The sequence below is a fragment of the Moschus berezovskii genome, chromosome 12, assembly GCF_049115385.1.
Source record: "Moschus berezovskii isolate FMDL1 chromosome 12, NW_MosBer_1.0, whole genome shotgun sequence".
NCBI lineage: Eukaryota > Metazoa > Chordata > Mammalia > Artiodactyla > Moschidae > Moschus > Moschus berezovskii.
The window spans coordinates 29,823,220-29,833,848 of NC_142471.1; the positions used below are offsets into that span (position 1 = coordinate 29,823,220).

At 37.6% G+C, this 10,629-nt stretch overlaps 1 pseudogene; it reads right to left on the reverse strand.

The window, feature by feature from the left end:
* Positions 1-291: 291 nt before the first annotated feature.
* On the reverse strand, positions 292-1,049 carry LOC129555726 (transcription factor BTF3 pseudogene; annotated as a pseudogene).
* Positions 1,050-10,629: the final 9,580 nt, after the last annotated feature.

Here is a 10,629-nt window from a genome sequence, read left to right on the forward strand (position 1 = left end):
TATATCTATCAGGCACAACTATAATACAACCTCCTGAAAACTTTAAAGGCAGTGCTTCTTCAAATAAGCACTTCACCACAATTAGTACATTTCTTTCAGCTGTTTTAAATCAAATGACTGAAATCAGGGTTTCTCAACCTTTGTACCACTGACATTTGGGAATGATAATTTTTTTTTAGTTATACTTCACATAACATTGTATTAGTTTCAGGTGTATAATATAATGTTTCAATATTTATATTACAGAATGATCATCACAATAATCATTTCCATCCATCACCACATATAGTTACATTTTTTCCTTGTGACTTTTTTTTATTAAGCAAAGAACTTTATTAATCTTTATTTCAAACTTTATTCTGAGGCTTTCATCTTAATTAGCTGCAAAGAATGAATTGTATATAAGCAAAAACTGAAAAAAGCTGCAGTGTCCAGTGGCTGGGCTTAAAGACACTAGAGATCTAGATTTTATCAGATCTATAAACAAAATTTTAAAAGCAGTCATAATAGAAAAGTGCAGCTCCCAATAATTTCTTTTAAGATTTATCTTCTTCAGAGGTTGACTCAATTCGGTTTGCTGCATTCTTAGAAGCCTCTTCAAAATTATCCACTAGATCTGTACCTTCATCATCATCATCATCTTCTCTGGCAAGTGGCGCTCCTCTGTACACAGATTGTTTGGGCAGAGCTTGACGAATCTCCTCAAACTAGTCATACTATCTGCACCAAGTTGGTTTAAGATGCTGGGTAACATTTCTGTCAGCTGCTGTGTCTCAGCATTGCCTATAATGGTGGAAGTGTTTGCTGCCAGAGATGCCTGAACTTTAGCGTTGTTAAAGTGGATCAATGTTCCTTGATTTGTGAACCTACTCACCTCTTCAATATCAGGGATATTATCTAACCCTAACTTCTTTAAAGAGAACTGAAGTTTTTTGTCATCTGCCATGGTTGTTCTACAAACTACCTTCTTCTTTCTGCAAGCAGTTCCTTTTGCAGCAATGCACACTTGTGTGGGCAACTTTCTCCTGGTTCATGACAGTTTCTTTCATCTTGCTGGAGCGGAAATGGGGCTGCGCTGGGGACTAGGTTTGGTGCTCAGGTGGTCTTGGGCAGACCAGCTGAGATTAGTTAGGCGCACACACATGGGGATGCAAGATGGCAACTAGACGTGACTTATTTATAACTGGAAGTTTGTACTTCTTGATCACCTTCACCCTTTTTACCCTTTACCCTAACCCTTTACCTTTGGAAACCACTAAATCTTTTCTCTGTATCTATATGTTTAGGTTTTTATTACCATTTTGTCTTTTTAGATTCCACATATAAGTAAGATCATATAGTACTCAATAGTTATCTTTCTCTGTCCAACTTACTTCATTTGGCATGATAATCTTCAAGGTCCACTCATGGTGTCACAAATGACAAAACTTCTCTTTTATGGGTGATTAATATTCTATTGTGTGTATATCACATTTTCTTTATCCATTCATTCATCGATGGACACTTAGTTTGCTTCCATGTTCAGTGCTGCAAAGGACATGGGGGTGCATGTATATTTTCAAGTTAGTGCTTTCATTTCTGCTGATAAAAAGCCACAAGTGGAATAGCTGGATCATAGTTTTTAACATTTTGAAGAAACTTTACACTGTTTTCCAGAGTAGCTACACCATAAGTACACTAATTTTAAATCTTTTTTTAAATTTTATACTGTAAAAGTTAATTCTTTTTCTGTAACTGCTGCCCTATCCTCTGGGTTTGATAATTAGTATTTTTATCATCTTTCATATCTATTTCATACTTTCCATTCTGGTATCATAAGTGCATTCTCTAGATTCCTTGGGAAGGTGTCATAGGAACAACATTTTCTGAGTTCCTGCATGTTGATAGATTTGTCTGTGCCTTTATGCTTAAAAATTAGTTATGCTAGATATAAAACTTTTTGTTCACATTTTCTTTCCTTGACTATCTTAAATATATTTTATATCCATTTTCTTCTAGGATAAGGTGTTGCTGTCAACATCTAATAATGACCTAATTCTCTCTCCTTTATAAGTAATGTGGTCTTTTTGCCAAAATGCTCAAAGGAATTTTTTTCCTCTTTAAAATCTGGTAATTTTACAAGTACATATTGATGTAGGTTATTCTGAGTTGTTATTCTCTGGCACACGAGTCTCTGCTCTTTCAATATATAGTTTTAAACATTTTTAGGCAAGTGTTGTGTCCATCTCAGCCTACTCATAGTGATAATGTTGGATAGGAATGCCTGAGACACTTGCCTGGGTCCCTGTTACTTGTGGAGAGCCCCCCCAGACATTTCCTGGACCAGAGCCAATGTTGTGGCTGGAACAGCCCTGTGGTTCTTAACTATGACTGCAGGGAGCACCTCAGCAAAAACCATCAGGTAACTTTAAAGAACAAGGTTACTCAAAGATCCTACAGGGTACAGCACTATCCAGGGCCACAGAGTTGGTCATGGGTAGAGTAGGGGGGAGCACAAATCTGGAGGATTCTGCCTTTATTAAGTTCCCAGGATAGGGTACCTGAGATTTTGTGCCTGCCTCAGTATTGGCAAATTTCAAGTATAAGAGTGGGACCAGGGCATGGGAAGGGAAAAGCAGATATGGTAGAATGGTCATTTATCTAGGACAGAGGTGGCCAGCCACCTGTTAGGAACTCGGCTGCTCTACAGGAGGTGAGAGGTGGGGGGGAGTGAAGCTTCGTCTGCCACTCCCATCACTCTCCCACCACCCTTAGACAGGGTCATCTAGTTGCAGGGAAACAAGCTGAGGGTTCCCGCTGACTCTGCATTACGGTGAGTTGTAGAATTATTTCATTATATATCACCGTGTAATAATAATAAAGTACACAATAAATGTAATGCTCTTGAATTATCCCAAAACCATCCCCCTACCCCAGGTCTATGGGAAAATAATCTTCCACAAAACCAGTCTCTGGTGCCAAAAAGGTTGGGGACAGCTAGGACACAGGACTTTCTATTATTAAAAAAAGGGGAATTCCAGGGGTGGGACAGCCTGATTGCTTATCTGTTTTGCTTGTAGCTGGGTCATACAGCTGGCAGTATGTTTAAGATGGATGTCTTTGAAATGGAGGTGTCAGCAATTAACAGCTTCTTGTCAGGCACTCACACTACAGAGTTTTCTTGAAATATAATTTTTAAGCATGATTCTCTTTACTTGGTTATCTAGGAATTCTTGTTATCTCTGTTAGATCTTCTCTGCTTATTTTGTGTCATTTTTTTAAACTTATTTTTATTTTAAAAACTGTCCTCTTTATCTTTTATTTATCCTTCTATTGATGGACACTTGGATTGCTTCCGTTTTGGCTATTGTAAATACAGCTGCTATTAAAGTGACTGTACAAATAAGTATCTCTTTGAGCATCTACTTTCATTACTTTTGGAAACATACTCAAAAGAGGAATGTATAGTGACTGAACAATTTTACATTCCCACCAGCCATGTGTGAACAGTCTTTGCTAGGGATGGCCAAACTACTTTTGCTATTCTTTTCTTTGTATCTTAAGAGCTTTCCCCTCCCCTTTTCTCTATTACTGCCTTTTCTTTGTAATGACACATCTTGATTACTTCTCATTTCTATTTGTATATGTTCTTTAGATATTTTCTTGGTGGTTACCATGTGGACTACATATAACATTCTAAAGTTTATACTAATCTGAATTAATAAGTTTCTATAACCACAAATGAAAACTCTACCCCTGTATAGATCCACTCCATTTGTTGATGAAGTCACAAATTATTACCTTATATATTGTACCCATTAACAGATTTATTTTTATGCATTTGTCTTCTAAATTCTCTAGGCAAAGAGAAATAAACCAAAATCACAAAGCTGATTTTTCTATTGTCCATACATTTACCTTTATTATAGATTTTTATGTCTTCTTATGGCTTCAAGTCGATGTCTAGAGTCCTTTCAACTAGAAGCATTTCTTATAGGACAGGTCTAGTGGTAATGAACTCCTTCAGCTTTTGTCTATCTGAAAATGTCTTAATTTCTCCCTTATTTTTGTAGAACAGATTTATTATGTACATAGTTCTTAACTGTCAGTGCTTTAAATGTAAAGCACTGCCTTCTGACTTCCTAGGTTTCTGCTAATAAACCCACTGATAATCTTATTCAGGATTCCTTGGACAGTAATTCAGTACTTTCTTGCTGCTTGTCTTTCAAGAGTTTGATTATAGTATATCTCAGGGTCATTCTCTTGAGTTTATCCTACTTGGACTTCTTTAAGCTTCTGGAATTTGTCAGACTATTGACTGACATGAATACAAATTTGGGAAGTTACTGACCATTATTTTTTCAAATTATCTTCCAGAAATCTTCTTCCTCAAGAATTCATATAATGTTATGCACTGGGCTGTTTGATGGTGTCATGTAAAGTCCCTTTGGCTCTGTTCACTTTTCTATACTCTTTCTGCTCCTCAGACTTGATAATTTGTAATGACTTGTCCTCAAGTCGCCTGATTTATTCCTCTGCCTACTTGAACCTGCTGTTGAACCCCTGTAGTGTATTTTTCAGTTCCAGAATTGGTTCTTGGTTTTTCATTTTGTTCATATATTACCTGCTGACTTAGTTCTTTGTCCATGCTCTCCTTCAGCTCCTTGAGCATATTTGGAACAGGTGTTTTAGGGCAGAAGGGAGGCTTGAAAGGGAAGAGATATATGTATACTTATGGCTGATTCACATTGTTGTAAGGGAATGTGGGAAAGATAACACATTATTTTTAATAAGGACTTTTTTCCATTTCATGATAAAAATCTGGAAGTGTTTCTGCCTTTTAAATGTAAAGTAAAAAACAGAATAGAATACATAGGTAAATTTATTTCTTCATCTATGAGTTAACAACTACTGGGTTATTATACATAATATGATTTAACCCCTGATATATCCAAACTCGTATAAAACTTAAGTTGCAATGGAGATTAATTGCATTTATGGTTTTAAGGAAGATATTAAAATAATAATTTTGGCTCTTTGTAGACTTAAGTGAATGCTTTTTCTACAATTGACTAAAGATAAAATTTATCTCTGTAAAAAGTCATGAAATGTGCACATCACTCTACATATTCTCTTTAAGATGTTCTGTTCTGAATCTTTTAAAGTGCTTAGCCTAAAACAGATCTGTATTACAAATAAATCTGGTAGGAACTGGAACAACCAAATGACAAAAATCTAAGGGTTTTCTTTTCAGATTTTAGAGCTCATTTTACCTGTGATTATTATTTTTTTTACAACTAATCTCAGCTGAATAGTGCTGCAATAGGAACTCAACATGGCTTCAAAAAGCAGAATATAAACTTTTACATTTAATAAGACTGCCTATTAATTTTTTTATAACTTAGTCTTCTTGCATCAAAATATATATTTAACTGAAGGCTGCATTCACACACAAAGGAAACGAAGTCCTCAAATGCAAGTTAATAAAACAGGCACACAGAACTTTACTGTTCCACTACAGTTACTTTTGCAAAACTTCATTAGTGTGTTAGAATAATATCCAAGGACATTAAAAAATTGGACTATGAAATCTATTTCATTCTGATAAGTCTTGTAATTAAATAATGGTACTCTCTAGTACTGATGATAATTCATTCTTATTTCTCTAAGTTATCCAGTACCGTTCCTGCTAAATAATACACTTCTACCAGAGTGAAATGTGGTCCACTGGAGAAAGGAATGGCAAAGCACTTCAATATTCTTGCCTTGAGAACCCCATGAACAGTATGCAAAGGCAAAAAGATAGGACACTGCAAGATGAATTCCCCAGGTTGGTAGGTGCCCAATATGGTACTGGAGATCAGTGGAGAAATAACTCCAGAAAGGAAGAAGAGACGGAGTCAAAGCAAAAAAAACACCCCACATTTGTGGATGTGACTGGTGATGGAAGCAAGGTTTCATGCTGTAAAGAGCAGTATTGCATAGGAACCTGGAATGTTAGGTCCATGAATCAAGGCAAATTGGAAATGGTCAAACAAGAGATGGCAAGAGTGAATGTCGACATTTTAGCAATCAGCGAACTAAAATGGACTGGAATGGGTGCATTTAACTCAGATGACCATCATTATCTACTACTGTGGGCAAGAATCCCTTAGAAGAAATGGAGTAGCCATCATAGTCAACAAGAGAGTCCAAAATGCAGTACCTGGATGCAATTTCAAAAATAAATAGAAGGATCTCTATTTCCAAGGCAAGTCATTCAATATCACAGTAATTCAGGTCTATGTCCTGACCAGTAATGCTGAAGAAGCTGAAATTGAATGGTTCTATGAATACCTACAAGTCTTTTTAGAACTAACGCCCCCCAAAAATGTCCTTTTCATTATAGGGTACTGGAATGCAAAAGTAGGAAGTCAAGAAACACCTGGAGTAACAGGCAAATTTGACCTTGAAGTACAAAATGAAGCAGGGCAAAGGCTAATAGAGTTTTGCCAAGAGAATGCACTGGTCATAGCAAACACCCTCTTTCAACAACACAAGAGAAGACTCTACACAGGGACATCACCAAATGGCCAACACCGAAATCAGATTGATTATATTCTTTGCAGCCAAAGATGGAGAAGCTCTATACAGATAGCAAAAACAAGACCAGGAACTGACTGTGGCTCAGATCATGAACTCCTTATTGCCAAATTCAGACTTAAATTGAAGAAAGTAGGGAAAACGACTAGGTCATTCAGGTATGACCTAAATCAAATCCCTTATGATTATACAGTGGAAGTGAGGAATAGATTTAAGGGACTAGATCTGATAGAGTGCCTGATGAACTCTGGATGGAGGGTTGTGACATTGTACAGGAGACAGGGACCAAGACCATCCCCATGGAAAAGAAATGCAAAAAAGCAAAATGGCTGTCTGAGGAGGCCTTACAAATAGCTGTAAAAGAAGAGAAGCGAAAAGCAAAGGAGAAAAGGAAAGATATACCCATTTGAATGCAGAGTTCCAAATAATTGCAAGGAGAGATAAGAAGGCGTTGAGGCAATGATGAGTGCAAAGAAATAGAGGAAAACAATAGAATGGGAAAGACTAGAGATCTCAAGAAAATTAGAGATACCAAGGGAACATTTCATGCAAAGATGGGCTCAATAAAGGATAGAAATGGTATGGACCTAACAGAAGCAGAAGATATTAAGAAGAGGTGGCAAGAATACACAGAAGAACTGTACAAAAAAGATCTTCACTACCCATATGATCATGATGGTGTGATCACTCAGCTAGAGCCAGACATCCTGGAATGCAAAGTCAAGGAAGCATCACTATCAACAAAGCTAGTGGAGGTGATGCGGAGAAGGCAATGGCAAGCCACTCCAGTACTCTTGCCTAGAAAATCACATGGACAGTGGAGCCTGGTGGGCTGCAGTCCATGGGGTCACTACTAGTAGGACACGACTGAGTGACTTCACTTTCACTTTTTACTTTCACACATTGGAGAAGGAAATGGCAACCCACTCCAGTGTTCTTGCCTGGAGAATCCCAGGGACGGGGGAGCCTGGTGGGCTGCCATCTATGGGGTCGCAGAGAGTCGGACACGACTGAAGTGACTTAGCAGCAGCAGCAGCAGTGGAGGTGATGGAATTCCAGCTGAGTTATTTCAAATCCTAAAAGATGATGCTGTGAAAGTGCTGCACTCAATATACCAGCAAATTTGGAAAACTCAGCAGTGGCCACAGGACTGGAAAAGGTCAGTCTTCATTCCAGTCCCAAAGAAAGGTAATGCTAAAGAATGCTCAAACTACTGCACAATTGCACTCATCTCACACGCTAGTAAAGTCATACTCAAAATTCTATAAGCCAGGCTTCAGCAATACGTGAACCATGAACTTCCAGATGTTCAAGCTGGTTTTAGAAAAGGCAGAGGAACCAGAGATCAATTGCCAACATCCATTGGCAATAATAGAAAAACATCTATTTCTGCTTTATTGACTATGCAAAGTCTTTGCGTGGATTACAACAAACTGGAAAATTCTGAAACAGACCACCTGACCTGCCTCTTGAGAAATCTGTATGCAGGTGAGGAAGCAACAGTTAGAATGGGACATGGAACAACAGACTGGTTCCAAATAGGAAAAGGAGTACGTCAAGGCTGTATATTGTCACCCTGCTTATTTGACTTATATGCAGAGTACATCATGAGAAACGCTGGGCTGGAGGAAGCACAAGCTGGAATCAAGATTGCCGGGAGAAATATCAATAACCTCAGATATGCAGATGACACCACCCATACGGCAGAAAGTGAAGAGGAACTCAAGAGCCTCTTGATGAAAGTGAAAGAGGAGAGTGAAAAGGTTGGCTTGAAGCTCAACATTCAGAAAACAAAGATCATGCCATCTGGTCCCATCACTTCATGGGAAATAGATGGAGAAACAGTGGAAACAGTGTCAGACTTTATTTTTTGGGGCTCCAAAATCACTGCGGATGCCGATTGCAGCCATGAAATTAAAAGATGCTTGCTCCTTGGAAGGAAATTTATGACCAACCTAGACAGCATATTAAAAAGCAGAGACATCAATTTGCCAACATAGGTCCGTCTAGTCAAGGCTATGGTTTTTCCAGTAGTCTTGTATGGATATGAGAGTTGGACTACAAAGAAAGCTGAGCACCGAAGAATTGATGCTTTTGAACTGTGGTGTTGAGGAAGACTCTTGAGAGGCCCTTGGACCACAAGGAGATCCAACCAGTCCATCCTAAAGGAGATCAATCCTGAGTGTTCATTGGAAGGACTGATGCTGAAGCTGAAACTCCAACACTTTGGCCACCTGATGCAAAGAGCTGACTCATTGGAAAAGACCCTGATGCTGGGAAAGATTGAAGGCGGGAGGAGAAAGGGATGACAGAGGATGAGATGGTTGGATGGCATCACCGACTCAATGGACATGGGCTTGAGTAAACTCCAGGAGTTGGTGATGGACAGGGAAGCCTGGAGTGCTGCAGTCCACGGGGTCACAGAGTCAGACACGACTGAGTGATGAGCTGAACCAGAGTGAAATAAGTGCACCAAAGAATGGACTGGTTCCTGTGTTGCCTGCCATCCAGACTAAGATACCATTTTTCTCTGCTTTCTCTGAAAATCGCCATTTCATAACTGTTTATTCCTTCTCAAGTGACTGATGTATTTAATGACTGTGGTGGTGGTTGTGCTATTTTGGTATTAAACTAAGACTCTTAATGGCAAGCGTTTAGTCATTCAGTTGTTTAGCTCATGGGGCCCTTCAAATTTGTTCATTTTTTACCTTTTATGGACTTAAGTGGATACCTGGCATAGAATTTACATATAACCAATCATATGACTACATAAGGATATTCAGATTCTCCTCAGCTACGATGACATAAACACACACACACATAAGGTATTATTTATATATATGTGTCTGTGTGTTTACAACTGAACCCTTTTTATGCTGTAGTAACCATTTTATTATAAATTCACCAAAGTACATGGTTGGTTTCTTCTTTCACTACTGCATTTACCATCTAGCTTTCTGAGGAATCCTAAAGTCACTTCATTGTCTTTTAAAACAATCCTACTAGTTATGACATTTACTTACCCGATTGAGTGTTCTGGTGAACACTCCAGTTCACTCCTGTCAACTTGATGATACTGGTGATAATTCTATGGTTAAAGTTAATGAACAATGAAACCTCCAATCTTAAAGGATGGACACTTAGGGTTGGTGAGGAAACTACATTTTCCATGATAGCTCTAGCTCTCATTTATTTTAAAGTTCACCATAAAAAAAAACTGCAAAGTTTTACACTGGAATGTTTTTTTCTTCTTTGCATTTATAAAGAAAAATAGTTGGTAATTATAAAACTTGGGAGGTTTCTGTAAGACCTAACTAACACTGAAAAGAGTTTACCAAATCCTGTGTGGGGTTTTGGGGTTAAAAGTAATGAAACTGGTAAGATTATGGAATATATCACTTCCTTCCAAAATAGGTATTTTTTATTCTACTAGCTAAAACACATGTGGCAATAAAGGTTATATCCATTCTTTGAAACCCCATTTTATTTCTACAATTTTGAGTTTACATTGCTTCTATTTTAAAAATCATCCGTGGTCAGAAAATCTGAGTAGATTAATGAATTTAATTCTCAACTTCTTACTTGTAGTGGAACAAAGGATAGGTGGAAGAAAGAAACTTCAGTTAACTTTTTACCAATTGTTTTTGAATACCCTCTTTCCCAGAGAATTCCTATTTGAATACTGTGTGAAGGATAAAGAGCCCTTTTATGAACTAGGATTTACTGTAAGAAATGTAAAGGTTAGCTTAAAGGGTCAAATAACATACTTCCTTGGGTTCAGAGCTTTCTACTACCACACCATATATCTGAATAAAATGAAGTCTTATATAACATTATTGTAAAAATTCCATAACCATAGTATTAAAGATCAGAGCTCCCTTTGAAAGTAATGTATTTGATTAAATATCTGAAGGTTTAGAGAGCCTACATTTTCTACCATAGCAATGAGACTTTAGAATGAATGAACATCGAGAATAAATCTAGGTCCTAAATATAAAGAAATAACCTGTTATTGCAATAGCATACATTCACATTCAAATATGAAAAATACCACACAGAAAACAGAAA